At 44.8% G+C, this 11,250-nt stretch overlaps 1 protein-coding gene across 9 annotated transcripts in view; it reads left to right on the forward strand.

Moving 5' to 3' along the window:
- The window catches only part of PACRG (parkin coregulated), a 523,593-nt gene that overhangs the window by 298,893 nt on the left and 213,450 nt on the right, over window positions 1–11,250 (forward strand). The window lies entirely within an intron of this gene.

Below are 11,250 nucleotides of genomic sequence, written 5' to 3' on the forward strand. Positions count from 1 at the left end.
CACTAACCTAGTCTGTATGACCATTACCTGTTTATCCAGTCCTATCCTAAATAGCCCCACTACTTCATGAGATGTTGTTGTTCAGTCACTGACTTGTATCCGACTCTTTGCACCCCATGGGCTGCAGCACGCCAGGATTCCCTGTCCTTCACTGTCTCCTGCAGTCTTCTCAAACTCACGTCCATTGTGTCAATGATGCCATCCAATCATCTCATCCTTCGTCACATCCTTCTCCTCCTGCCCTCAGTCTTTCCCAGCATCAGGGTCTTTTCCAGTGATTCAGCTCTTCGCATCAGGTGGCCAAAGTATTGGAGCTTCAGCTTCAGCATCAGTCCTTCCAATTAATATTAAGTGTTGATTTCCTTTAGGATTGACTGGTTCGATCTCCTTGCTGTCCAAAGAACTCTCAAGAGTCTTCTCCAGCACCACTTCCTGAACTAGCTGGTCCTATTTCCAAACAGAAAATCACTCCCTATAGTGAGTAAAATATAAGCCAAATATTACTATCTGGTTTATATCTCTCATCTGAACCACACAGGATAATGTCTAGTCCCTTTTCCAAATGACAGGCCAGCAAACGTTATGTAAAACTTTCCTACCACTTCAATCTTCATTTCTCCAAGTTCAATGTCCCTTCTTCCAAGAATTCTTTATAAGAAGATCTTCCAGAGCCTTGACAATCTTATGGGATGGAGATGGTGGACACATGCATCTGTGAACACTGATGGTTCTGCAATGATCGAGGGAGCCGTCCCATGGGACAGAAGGTCCTGGGAAAAGAGGCTTCTGTGCCCTCACTTGATGCCCATATACATGGTCAGTCCATAAAATGGCCATCTTACCACTGTGAAATCTTACCATCATGCTGGGGGCAGGCACGTACTTTCAACTGCCTCTACCTGCTCTTCCCTGTAGACCTCCATGGTTGCATCTGCCCAGAATAAACATTCTTCTCAGAGTTGTGTCTCTATATCTTGAAACACATGACCTGGTAGGACAATGACCAAGGGGATCAGAATCTGGTTCTGAAGGCTGTGTAGGCTGTATAGGGCCACTGTAATAAATTACCACAAACTGAGCAGCTTAAATAACCAAAAAGTGCTGTGTCAGTTCTGGAGGCCAGAAGTCCACACCCAAGGTGTCAGCAGAGTCACGCTCTCCAGTTTTTCGGTTGTTGTTGTTACTGTTCACTCAGTCGTGTCTGACTATAAGCGACCCCATGGACTGCAGCATGCCAGGCCTCCCTGTCCATCACCAACTCCCAGAGCTTGCTCAAACTCATGTCCGTTGAATCGGTGATGCCATCCAACCGTCTCATCCTCTGTTGTCCGCTTCTCTTCCTGCCTTCCATCTTTCCCAGCATCAGGGTCTTTTCTAGTGAATCAGGTCTTCGCATCAGTTCAGTTCAGTCGCTCAGTCGTGTCCGACTCTTTGCAACCCCATGAATTGCAGCACGCCAGGCCTCTCTGTCCATCACCAACTCCCGGAGTCTACCCAAACCCATGTCCATTGAGTCGGTGATGCCATCCAACCATGTCATCCTCTGTCGTCCCCTTCTCCTCCTGCCCCCAATCCTACCCAGCATTAGGGTCTTTTCCAATGAGTCAACCCTTCTCATGAGGTGGCCAAAGTATTGGAGTTTCAGCTTCAACATCAGACCTTCCAGTGAACACCCAGGACTGATCTCCTTTAGGATGGATTGATTGGATCTCCTTGCAGTCCAAGGGACTCTCAAGAGTCTTCTCCAACACCACAGTTCAAAAGCATCAATTCTTCGGCGCTCAGCTTTCTTCGACGTCTTCGCATCAGATGGCCAAATTATTGAAGCTTCAGCTTCAGCATCAGTCCTTCCAATGAATATTCAGGATTGATTTCCTTTAGGATGGACTGGTTGGATCTCCTTGCAGCCCAAGGGGCCCTCAGTCTTTTGGGGAGAATCTGCTCTGCCTCTCTCCTTGATTCTGGTGGGTCCAGGCATCTTTGGGGTTCCTTGGCTTGTAGAGGCATCACTTCCATAGCTGCCTCTATCTCCACAGGACGTTTCCCTCTGTGTCTGTCTCTGAGTCTCGTCTCCACTTCTTATAAAGATACCTGTCCTTGTCAGGGTTGGACTAGGGGCCTACCCTATTCCCATATGACCTCATCTTCACTTTACTAATCACATTGGCAATGACCTGATTTCCAGATAAGGCCAAGTTCAGAGGTTCCAGAAAGGGCTTGAATTTGGGAGGGAGGCTCTTCAACTTAGACCAGGTAACTCTTTCCCAGCGTGTGTGGCGGTACAGCCCCGCCCTTGATAAGTAAAGCCGGAGGTTTCACATGCCTTCCATTCATTCCATCACATCGCCATCACTGAACCGGACCTAGCTGCTTAAAGCCTGATGAGAACTCCCTGTTTTAACAATGAGGAAAAGCTCTCTTCCTTTTCCTGTCATCAGGAAGTGAGTGTTTAGTTAAGAAAGGAAAGAGATCTAGGTAAGTTTGGAGTAGAGGAAATGGCAGGAAATTGATTTTTTCCCCCCTTTTGGTAATGCTGCAAACTGACAAAGAGAGTCAGCAAATGCCTTCACACTGGGTGCTTCCCCGGATGTCCCAGGTTCCCAAGGGCACTGCCACCACCCTCCTTGCAGAGGACCCCAGGCACCCACTCTAGGTGGCAGACTGCATCACCTGCGCCTGTCCCTGCCCATCCAGCTGGGTGAGAGGGTCAGGCCACTCTGCCTGAATAGGGTTTGGATCAATAAATAGGGATTCAGCTTGTGAACCAGGACAAGTGGGACAATATGTGGAAAAGAAGCAGTGGGGGAGTGTTTAAGAGCGAAGGCGCGGCGGTGTGTTTCTGGGGTTGGAACCCTGGCTCAGGGCTTGTGAACTTGGACTGGTTACAGAACCACTCTGTGCCTTAATCTCCTTAATTTAAAAAGCAAGTTGTTGGGAAGATGACAAACAGCTTAGTGACCTGCAGAGAACTGTAGGAGATGATTTCGTAGAAGTGTGGGCAGCATGAGAGTAATGAGGGTGGATGATGAAATGTGAGTGAAATTGCTTTACAGATTAGCGGGTGTTAATCTGTAGTCTATCGCCTATCTCACAAGATGGAGAAAATTATACATAGGCAGTTTTGTGTTCCCTCAAAGAAAGTGAAATTAAATCTGTTAGAATCCATATGATACTTTAGTGGGGTGATTAGATCAAGAATCAATATTTTTTTTAATATGCCAGCAGTCAAAAATGCAACACAAAATTTGTTTTCTAGATGGTAATAGTTCCTACTTGCAGAGATATTCCATGAGAGATAAACTTTTACTGTCCAGCTCTCCCTCCCCCAGAAGACAGTTCTCATTCCTCCTTTGGACCCCTTAGTTCACTTCAGAAGAAAGCAGAAGTGTGTATCTAATCAAAGGGCTTTGCCTTGGTAAACCAGAGATCCATCAGGAACTGACTGCCCTGATGGAGCCTCTTTCCAAGACAGACACTACTTTCAGTCTCTAAATAGCTTTTATGTTTGTAGTTTCTCTGTATGAATCTTAACAACTCTTAGCGTCCAGGTTTCATCCTGGGCGTCCCAGGTTCACTTGCATTTGCTCCATCGTTCTACTTTTACCACTGCTCCTACCATGTAAGTTCACCTAAAGGGATCAGACTGTCCGAAGAACTCTGAACTGCAGACAAATTCAGCACCCAGGCACATCGTGACAGTCCTGGATCAAAGGCAAGTTTGGTGGATCAAGAACAATTTGCATTTTTAGTTAATTGTAAAACAGTCAATTTCCATTCATCACTTCTAAACTGAAGCAGAGATTGAGATGGTCGGATGGCATCATGGACTCAGTGGACACCAGTTTGAGCAGACTCTGTGAGATGGTGATGGACAGGGAAGCCTGGTGTGCTGCAGTCCATGGGGTCATCAAGACTCAGACACAACTGAGCAACTGAACAACAAAAAAAGGCCGCAGGTTGTGTGGAAAGAAAGGCTTGACAGGGGGGCTGGAACTGAGGGGCCATCCGTGCCCCACTGCCTGCTCGCTCGAATGGGCCATGTGGCCCACACCCTGGTCCTTGACCTGGAGAGACCATCCTCAACCCAAGTCGAAGACTCTCAGGAAACAGCCGGCCTCCCAGGAACCTTCCCTGATCCCGCTCTGACGTGGCGGACAGCGTCCTCCTCTGCAGGTCTTCCTGACCTCTCTCAGCCTGGGGGGTTCTACTTCCTGGCCTGCCCAGAGGCAGGGAGAGCGTGAGGACAGCTGGCCCTTTGTTAATCTGTCGGCTAAGCTCTGTTTGCGATGTGTGTTTTGTTAGCCATCGGGCCCCCTCTGAGTACTCCCCAGAGACCTACAGACCAAGTGATCTGATGCCAGCTAGTTCCCAGTCCTTAGCCCCCCACTGCTCACCGGGGGCTGGCACCTTCATGAGCAGGAGATTCCACCAGTTCAGTTAAGGCCTTTGAGATATGCTTCTGGATATCTGTGTAATATGCTTGAACGTATACAAAAGCTCACGATGAACCCCCAGTGAGCAAGCATGCAAGTACTAACCCAAGACAAAAAAAAAGTGTTCTTTTCTGTTTATGCAACAGAAAGTTTTACTTAATCTGACCAAGAAAGCATATAATGATTTCTAAAGCTTTAATTTTAGGAGGCTCCTATATTCGGCTGGATCATACTTTGTACTTTTTAAATCACCTAAAATATTGCTTGTTCTGGATTTGCAGATAATTAAGGTCTCATTCTCATTTTCCTTTATATGAAAATCTTTAAGGAGTGCCAAAAAATGGCTTTTTAGGGGTCTCCATGTGGGCACTGCAGAGAAAAATAAGAATGTCACCAGTGTAATTGTTGCACTGAATATTTGTTATTCATGATATAATTAAAAGGCAAATTAAAAAAAAAAAAAAAGCTTCCTTCCGTGTGGGACCCTTGCCCTGAGACTGCATAAAACTCAGCAGGGCCTGTGTTACTCCACTCACTCAGAGGTTCCTCAGGCACTTTGAGTTACATGCATAATTCCAGTGCTTCGAGTCCCTTCCTTAATAGACTGATCAAAACTGGAAACTTCCTCTACCCTCAAGTATTCTCCCCTCTCCCAGCTTGGGTTTGTCTGGACTGGAAGCTGGCAGGGGGAAAAGGCGCTGTGGTGGGCTTCGCCTCTGTTTCTCCGCCTTATATGTTGACCCCCTCCCAACCCCCGGAACCCTGGCCCCCCAGGTCTGACCCCACAGGGTTTTCAGGGTCGGGGTCGGGAGGCGGACCGCGAGGACAGGGAACCTCTTACAGACTGATGCCGCCCTGAGCTGGTCTCCGACCCTGAACACGGTTCTCATCCCCCACATTCACTTCCAATTCTAGAGCTCTGGTCCCTCTGCCCTTCCAGGAAGCCGTGTCATCCAGGGTGGAAAAGACCCCATACCATTGCTCCCTCCCGCTTGGAATTGGAAAACACACTCACTCACCCTGGGCCCGGGAAATTCTGGGAGCCCAGCGCCTCCCCCGCCTCACCCCAGTCCTGCTTCTCGGGCCCCGTTCACTTCTCATCTTCACGTTGCCCACTGCTGGGAGCACCCAGGGCCCTTCTTTCCAGGGAGGGTGGGGTTGGCACGGAGCACATCAACAGCCACCTTCAAAGAAATCTCAGCCCTCTCACCACGTGGTCTCTCTTGAAAAGCCTGAACTATCCAGTTGTGGGACGGGTTCCTGAAAGCCCTCGATCCTGCCACAGGTGAAGCGCTGGCCCCACGATGCCCAGCTTGGCTCCACGCCGCACTGACTCTGGTTTACTCAAGCCAAACACGAACCTGTAGGAAGAATTTTCCGCTTAATAGGAAATCAGCTTTCCATTTTTATCGTCCTCCTCAAAAATCTATATTTTTCACATTGACAGGAAGGAGGAATGTATACAGTCAGCATCAGCTTAACCATCAATGAAGGAGGAATTGAAAAATACAATAGACACATTTCCTTAGAAAAACTGCAAATATTATTGATATTTCTTTGCCTGCCTTCTTTCTGTATTAGGCTCTCATGTACATCTTGAATTAATGTTCCAAGTAATAAAGAAAAAAGTAATGATGGCAGTGTTATTACAAGTATGTTCTATTTGGATCCTTCCAAGATCAATTTACTTTCTTCCCCCCAAAACACAGTGCTTTAATATGAGCTTTTTGTGAGCCTATTTATATCCATTTTGAGATGGCGGTGAACAAAAAATGGCTCGTTTCAGTGACTGTTAGATTTTGCAAAATCTTACAGCTCTGCCTCTACTTCCCCTAGAGGAATCCCATATTTTTTTCTTAAAATTTATTTCTTGAGCCTTGAAGTTATCTTTATCACAAACTAAAAAACTAATTAATGATACAATATTTAAAATTTAAAAGCAATAATATAATTGGGCCATACTAACACGATTATTGCCCAGTGATTCTCCCACTATTTCAAGCTCTGTTTCTACCTCCAGGCTAGTTGAATATTTATCTATACACATAAAGGTTTTGAGGAGTTTGTAGTTCTTCTAACGGAAATCACTGACTATTATCTGTGTTTCTGTGTGAGTGTGTTGCTTGGTTGTAAATACTGTAAATCACCGTCTAACCAGGTGGCGAGATGTAGGTCTGTCTGGAAGATGTGTTATCCTTTCCAGTGAAGCCGCTCAGTCGTGTCCGACTCTTTGCGACCCCATGGACTGTATCCTACCAGGCTCCTCCGTCCATGGAATTTTCCAGGCAAGAGTACTGAAGTGGGTTGCCATTTCCTTCTCCAGGGGATCTTCCTGACCCAGGGATCAAACCCAGGTCTCCCACATTGCAGGCAGATGCTTTACTGTCTTTGCCACCAGGGAAGCCCAAATACTGGAGCGGGTAGCCTTTCCCTTCTCCAGGGGATCTTCCCAACCCAGGGATCAAACCCCGGTCTCCCACATTGCAGACAGACACTTTATCGTCTTTGCCACCAGGGAAGCCCAAATACTCGAGTGGGTAGCCTTTCCCTTCTCCAGCAGCTCTTCCCAACCCAGGAATCCAACCAGGGTCTCCTGCATTGCATGTGGATTTTTTTTTACCAACTGAGCTATCAGGGAAGCCCTTTCGAAGTTTCTTATAAACTGTGAATATAGAATGATGATATTCAAGGGAAGCAGTGCAATGTTTATATTTTTGAGATGACCAACTAAAATTTTTAAAAATTTCTGTTAGGATTTTAGGCAACAATGTAATAAGGGGAAGGGTGTGATGACAAGCCTGTCAAAATCTGCTCACATGGTCCTTTTCTTACACACCTGCTGAGCTGCCCATTGCTTGCTGTGGTTCACTGTGCCTGCTTTCTCTTCCCTTAAGGCTGGTCTCAGTACCTCCAGGAAGACAAATGCATCAGACTAACACCAAGAGCCCCTGAGAGCAGTGTGTTTTTTACCAGTTATTTGGAAGATGCCAAAGAGAGGACCACATAGTACATTATTCATTGAATAAAAAATTGAGTGCTTACTGTGTGCCAGTGCAGCAAATCCTCCTCCGTTGCTGCTGTTCAGTCTCTAAGTCATGCCCATCTCTCTGCCACCCCATGGACCGCAGCACGCCAGGCTCCTCTGTCCTCCCGCTTCTCCCAGAGTTTGCTCTGACTCATGTCCACGGGGTTGGTGATGCTTTCTAATCATCTCATCCACTGCTGCCCCCATCTCCTAGAAATCCTTGAAAGATTGAAAGTGTGCTGTCTTGCAGCCATTTCCCATTTACCAAATGCATCAGACACCCTTGCAGCATTGCCCTGTGTCCGAGCCAAGACACGCCTCTGCAGGAGTCCTGAGTAGTGAAGGAGGCGTCCACCCTCAGAAGAAAGCAAACTGGAGCTTCCTTATGACCGCACACCACCCCCCAGCCTCTTCTACACTCTTCGGTAATTGACCCTGAGGTCAGGGCACAAATTTCAGAAAGGAAGATCCTAGCTTTGATGGGAGACTTGCTGAGACTCTTCAGTGGAAAGAAGAGTGCTGCTTAGACTTTATGCATTTTCTGAGCAAATGAAATAGCGAGCTATATAAGAAAGGTATAGATTTACCACCATGACCGTGAACTTCTTGTAGAAGAATGGGGGAATCCGCCTCCTCAGCCTCGTTCCACTTTTCCATTCCTGGGGAGATTATGAGGAGGAGCTCCTTAAGTGAGCAACCTTCTCTTATTGTGATTTAGTTTGTTTTGATTTCCAGCTTTATTGCAATGTCATTGACACATACTATAAATTTAATTGCAAAACATAATGATTTGATAGATGTATGTATTATGAAATAATTACCACATGAAGGTGAGTTAGCACCCGCCACCTCACATCATTACAAATTTGTTTTTGTTGTGATGAGAACTTTTAAGATCTATGGTGGTATTAGCAGCTTTCAAATATGTAAGACAGTGTTGTTAGCTGGAGTCACTAAGTATTGTTAATCAGCTGTCTCTTAGAATTTCTAGAACCAAATTTTGCTGAGTCTTTGTTAAGTGCTCCTTTATATGTAATTTCTGCTAAATCTTTACCAAGAACTACTTTATGATATGTGTATTATGTTTATAAACTCATCCAAAGAGCATCTGAGACTATTAGACCTAAAACTATCAACCAAGTAGATCAGAGATCCATCCAAAGGCATAGGGCATAGACCATGAGGACAATGCTTCATCTAGAGCATTCTCCAATGTCAGGAATGCCTCATAGGTCTAGACTTGTTCTAATCTAATTGGCCTAGGGAATCAAACAGCAATAAGCTAGAAGCTCTAGGATCTTTTTAAATGTCTTGTCTGGATATAGTTACCAAAATATAAATTCCATGAAGATAAGAAATTTAATCTCTTTGTCATTGCTTTATGGGAGTTCTTAACTCAATAAATATTTGCTAAATAGATGGATGAGAGTAGATAGATGGATAGTGTATTCATTTACTCTTGCGACCATAACAAACTGCCACAAATTTAACTGCATACACAATCAGTTCAGTTCACTTCAGTTCAGATACTCAGTCATGTCCAACGCTTTGCGACCCCATGGACTGCAGAATTCCAGACCTCCCTGTCCATCACCAACTCCAGAAGCTTGCTCAAACTCGTGTCCACTGAGTCGGTGACACCATCCAACCATCTCGTCCTCTGTCATCCCCTTCTCCTCCTGCCTTCAATCTTTCCCAGCATCAGGATCTTTACCAATGAGTCCATTCTTCACATCAGGTGGCCAAAGTATTGGAGCTTCAGCTTCAGCATCAGTCCTTCCAATGAATATTCAGAACTGATTTCCTTTAGGATTGACTGGTTTCATCTCTTTGCAGTCCACGGGATTCTTAAGACTCTTCTCCAACACCACAGTTCAAAAGCATCATTCTTCAGCACTCAGCTTTTTTTATGATCTAGCTCTCACATCCATTCATGACTACTGGAAAAACCATAGCTTTGACTAGACGGACCTTTGTCAGCGAAGTAATGTCTCTCCTTTTTAATATGCTGTCTAGGTTTGTCATAGCTTTTCTTCCAAGGAGCAAGCATCTTTTAATTTCATGGCTGCAGTCACCATCTGCAGTGATTTTGGAGCCCAAGAAAATAAAGTCTGTCACTATTTCCATTGTTTCCCCATCTATTTGCCATGAAGTGATGGGACCAGATGCCATGATCTTAGTTTTTTGAATTTTGAGTTTTAAGCCAACATTTTCACTCTCTTTCACTTTCATCAAGAGGTTCTTTAGCTCCTCTTTGCTTTCTGCCATAAGGGTGGTGTCATCTGCATATTTGAGGTTATTAATATTTCTCCCACCAATCTTGATTTCAGCTTGTGCTTCATCTAGCCCAGCGTTTCTCATGATGTACTCTGCATATAAGTTAAATAAGCAGGGTGACAACATACAGCCTTGACATACTCCTTTCGCAATTTGGAAACAGTCTGTTGTTCCATGTCTGGTTCTAACTGTTGCTTCTAGACCTGCATACAGATTTCTCAGGAGGCAGGGAAGGTGATCTGGTATTCTCATCTCTTTAAGAATTTTCCACAGTTTGTTGTGATCCACACAGTCAAAGGTTTTGGCATAGTCAATAAAGCAGAAGTAGATGTTTTTCTGGAACTCTCTTGCTTTTTCGATGATCCAATGGATGTTGGCAATTTGATCTCTGGTTCCTCTGCCTTTCCTAAATCCAGCTTGAACATCTGGAAGTTCACGGTTCACGTACTGTTGAAGCCTGACTTGGAGAATTTTGAGCATTACTTTACTAGCGTGTGAGATGAGTGCAATTGTGCGGTAGTTTGAGCATTCTTTGGCATTGTCTTTCTTTGGGATTGGAAAGAAAACTGACCTTTTCCAGTCCTGTGGCTACTGCTGAGTTTTCCAAATTTGCTGGCATATTGAGTGCAGCACTTTCACAGCGTCATCTTTTAGGATTTGAAATAGCTCAACTGGAATTCCATCACCTCCACTAGCTTTGTTCATAGTGATGCTTCCTAAGGCCCACTTGACTTCGCATTCCAGGATGCCTGGCTCTAGGTGAGTGATGACACCATTGTTGTTATCTGGGTCATTAAGATCTTTTTTATATAGTTCTTCTGTGTATTCTTGCCACCTCTTCTTAATATCTTCTGCTTCTGTTAGGTCCATACCATTTCTGTCCTTTATTGTGCCCATCTTTGCATGAAATGTTCCCTTGTTATCTCTAATTTTCTTGAAGAGATCTCTAGTCTTTCCCATTCTATTGTTTTCCTCTGTTTCTTTGCATTGATCACTTAGGAGGCCTTTCTTATCTCTCCTTGCTATTCTTTGGAACTCTGCATTCAGATGTATATATCTTTCCTTTTGTCCTCTCTGCCTCTCTTCTTTTCTCAGCTATTTGTAAAGCCTCCTCAGACAACCATTTTTGCCTTTTTGCATTTCTTTTTCTTGGGTATAGTTTTGATCCCTGCCTCCTGTACAATGTCAGGAACCTCCGTCCATAGTTCTTCGGGCGCTCTGTCAGATCTAACCCCTTGAATTTATTTCTTACTTCCACTGTATAATCATAAGGGATTTGACTTAGGTCATACCTGAATGGTCTAGTGGTTTTCCCTACTTTCTTCAATTTAAGTCTGAATTTGGCAATAAGGAGTTCATGATCTGAGCCACAGTCCACTCCCAGTCTTGTTTTTGCTGACTGGATAGAACTTCTCCATCTTCAGTTGCAAAGAATATAATCAATCTGATTTTGATATTGACCATCTGGTAATGTCCATATGTAGAGTCATCTCTTGTGGTTTTGGAAGAGAGTGT

The sequence above is a fragment of the Giraffa tippelskirchi genome, chromosome 9 (assembly GCF_054371585.1).
Source record: "Giraffa tippelskirchi isolate mGirTip1 chromosome 9, T2T-mGirTip1v1.2.pri, whole genome shotgun sequence".
Lineage (NCBI taxonomy): Eukaryota > Metazoa > Chordata > Mammalia > Artiodactyla > Giraffidae > Giraffa > Giraffa tippelskirchi.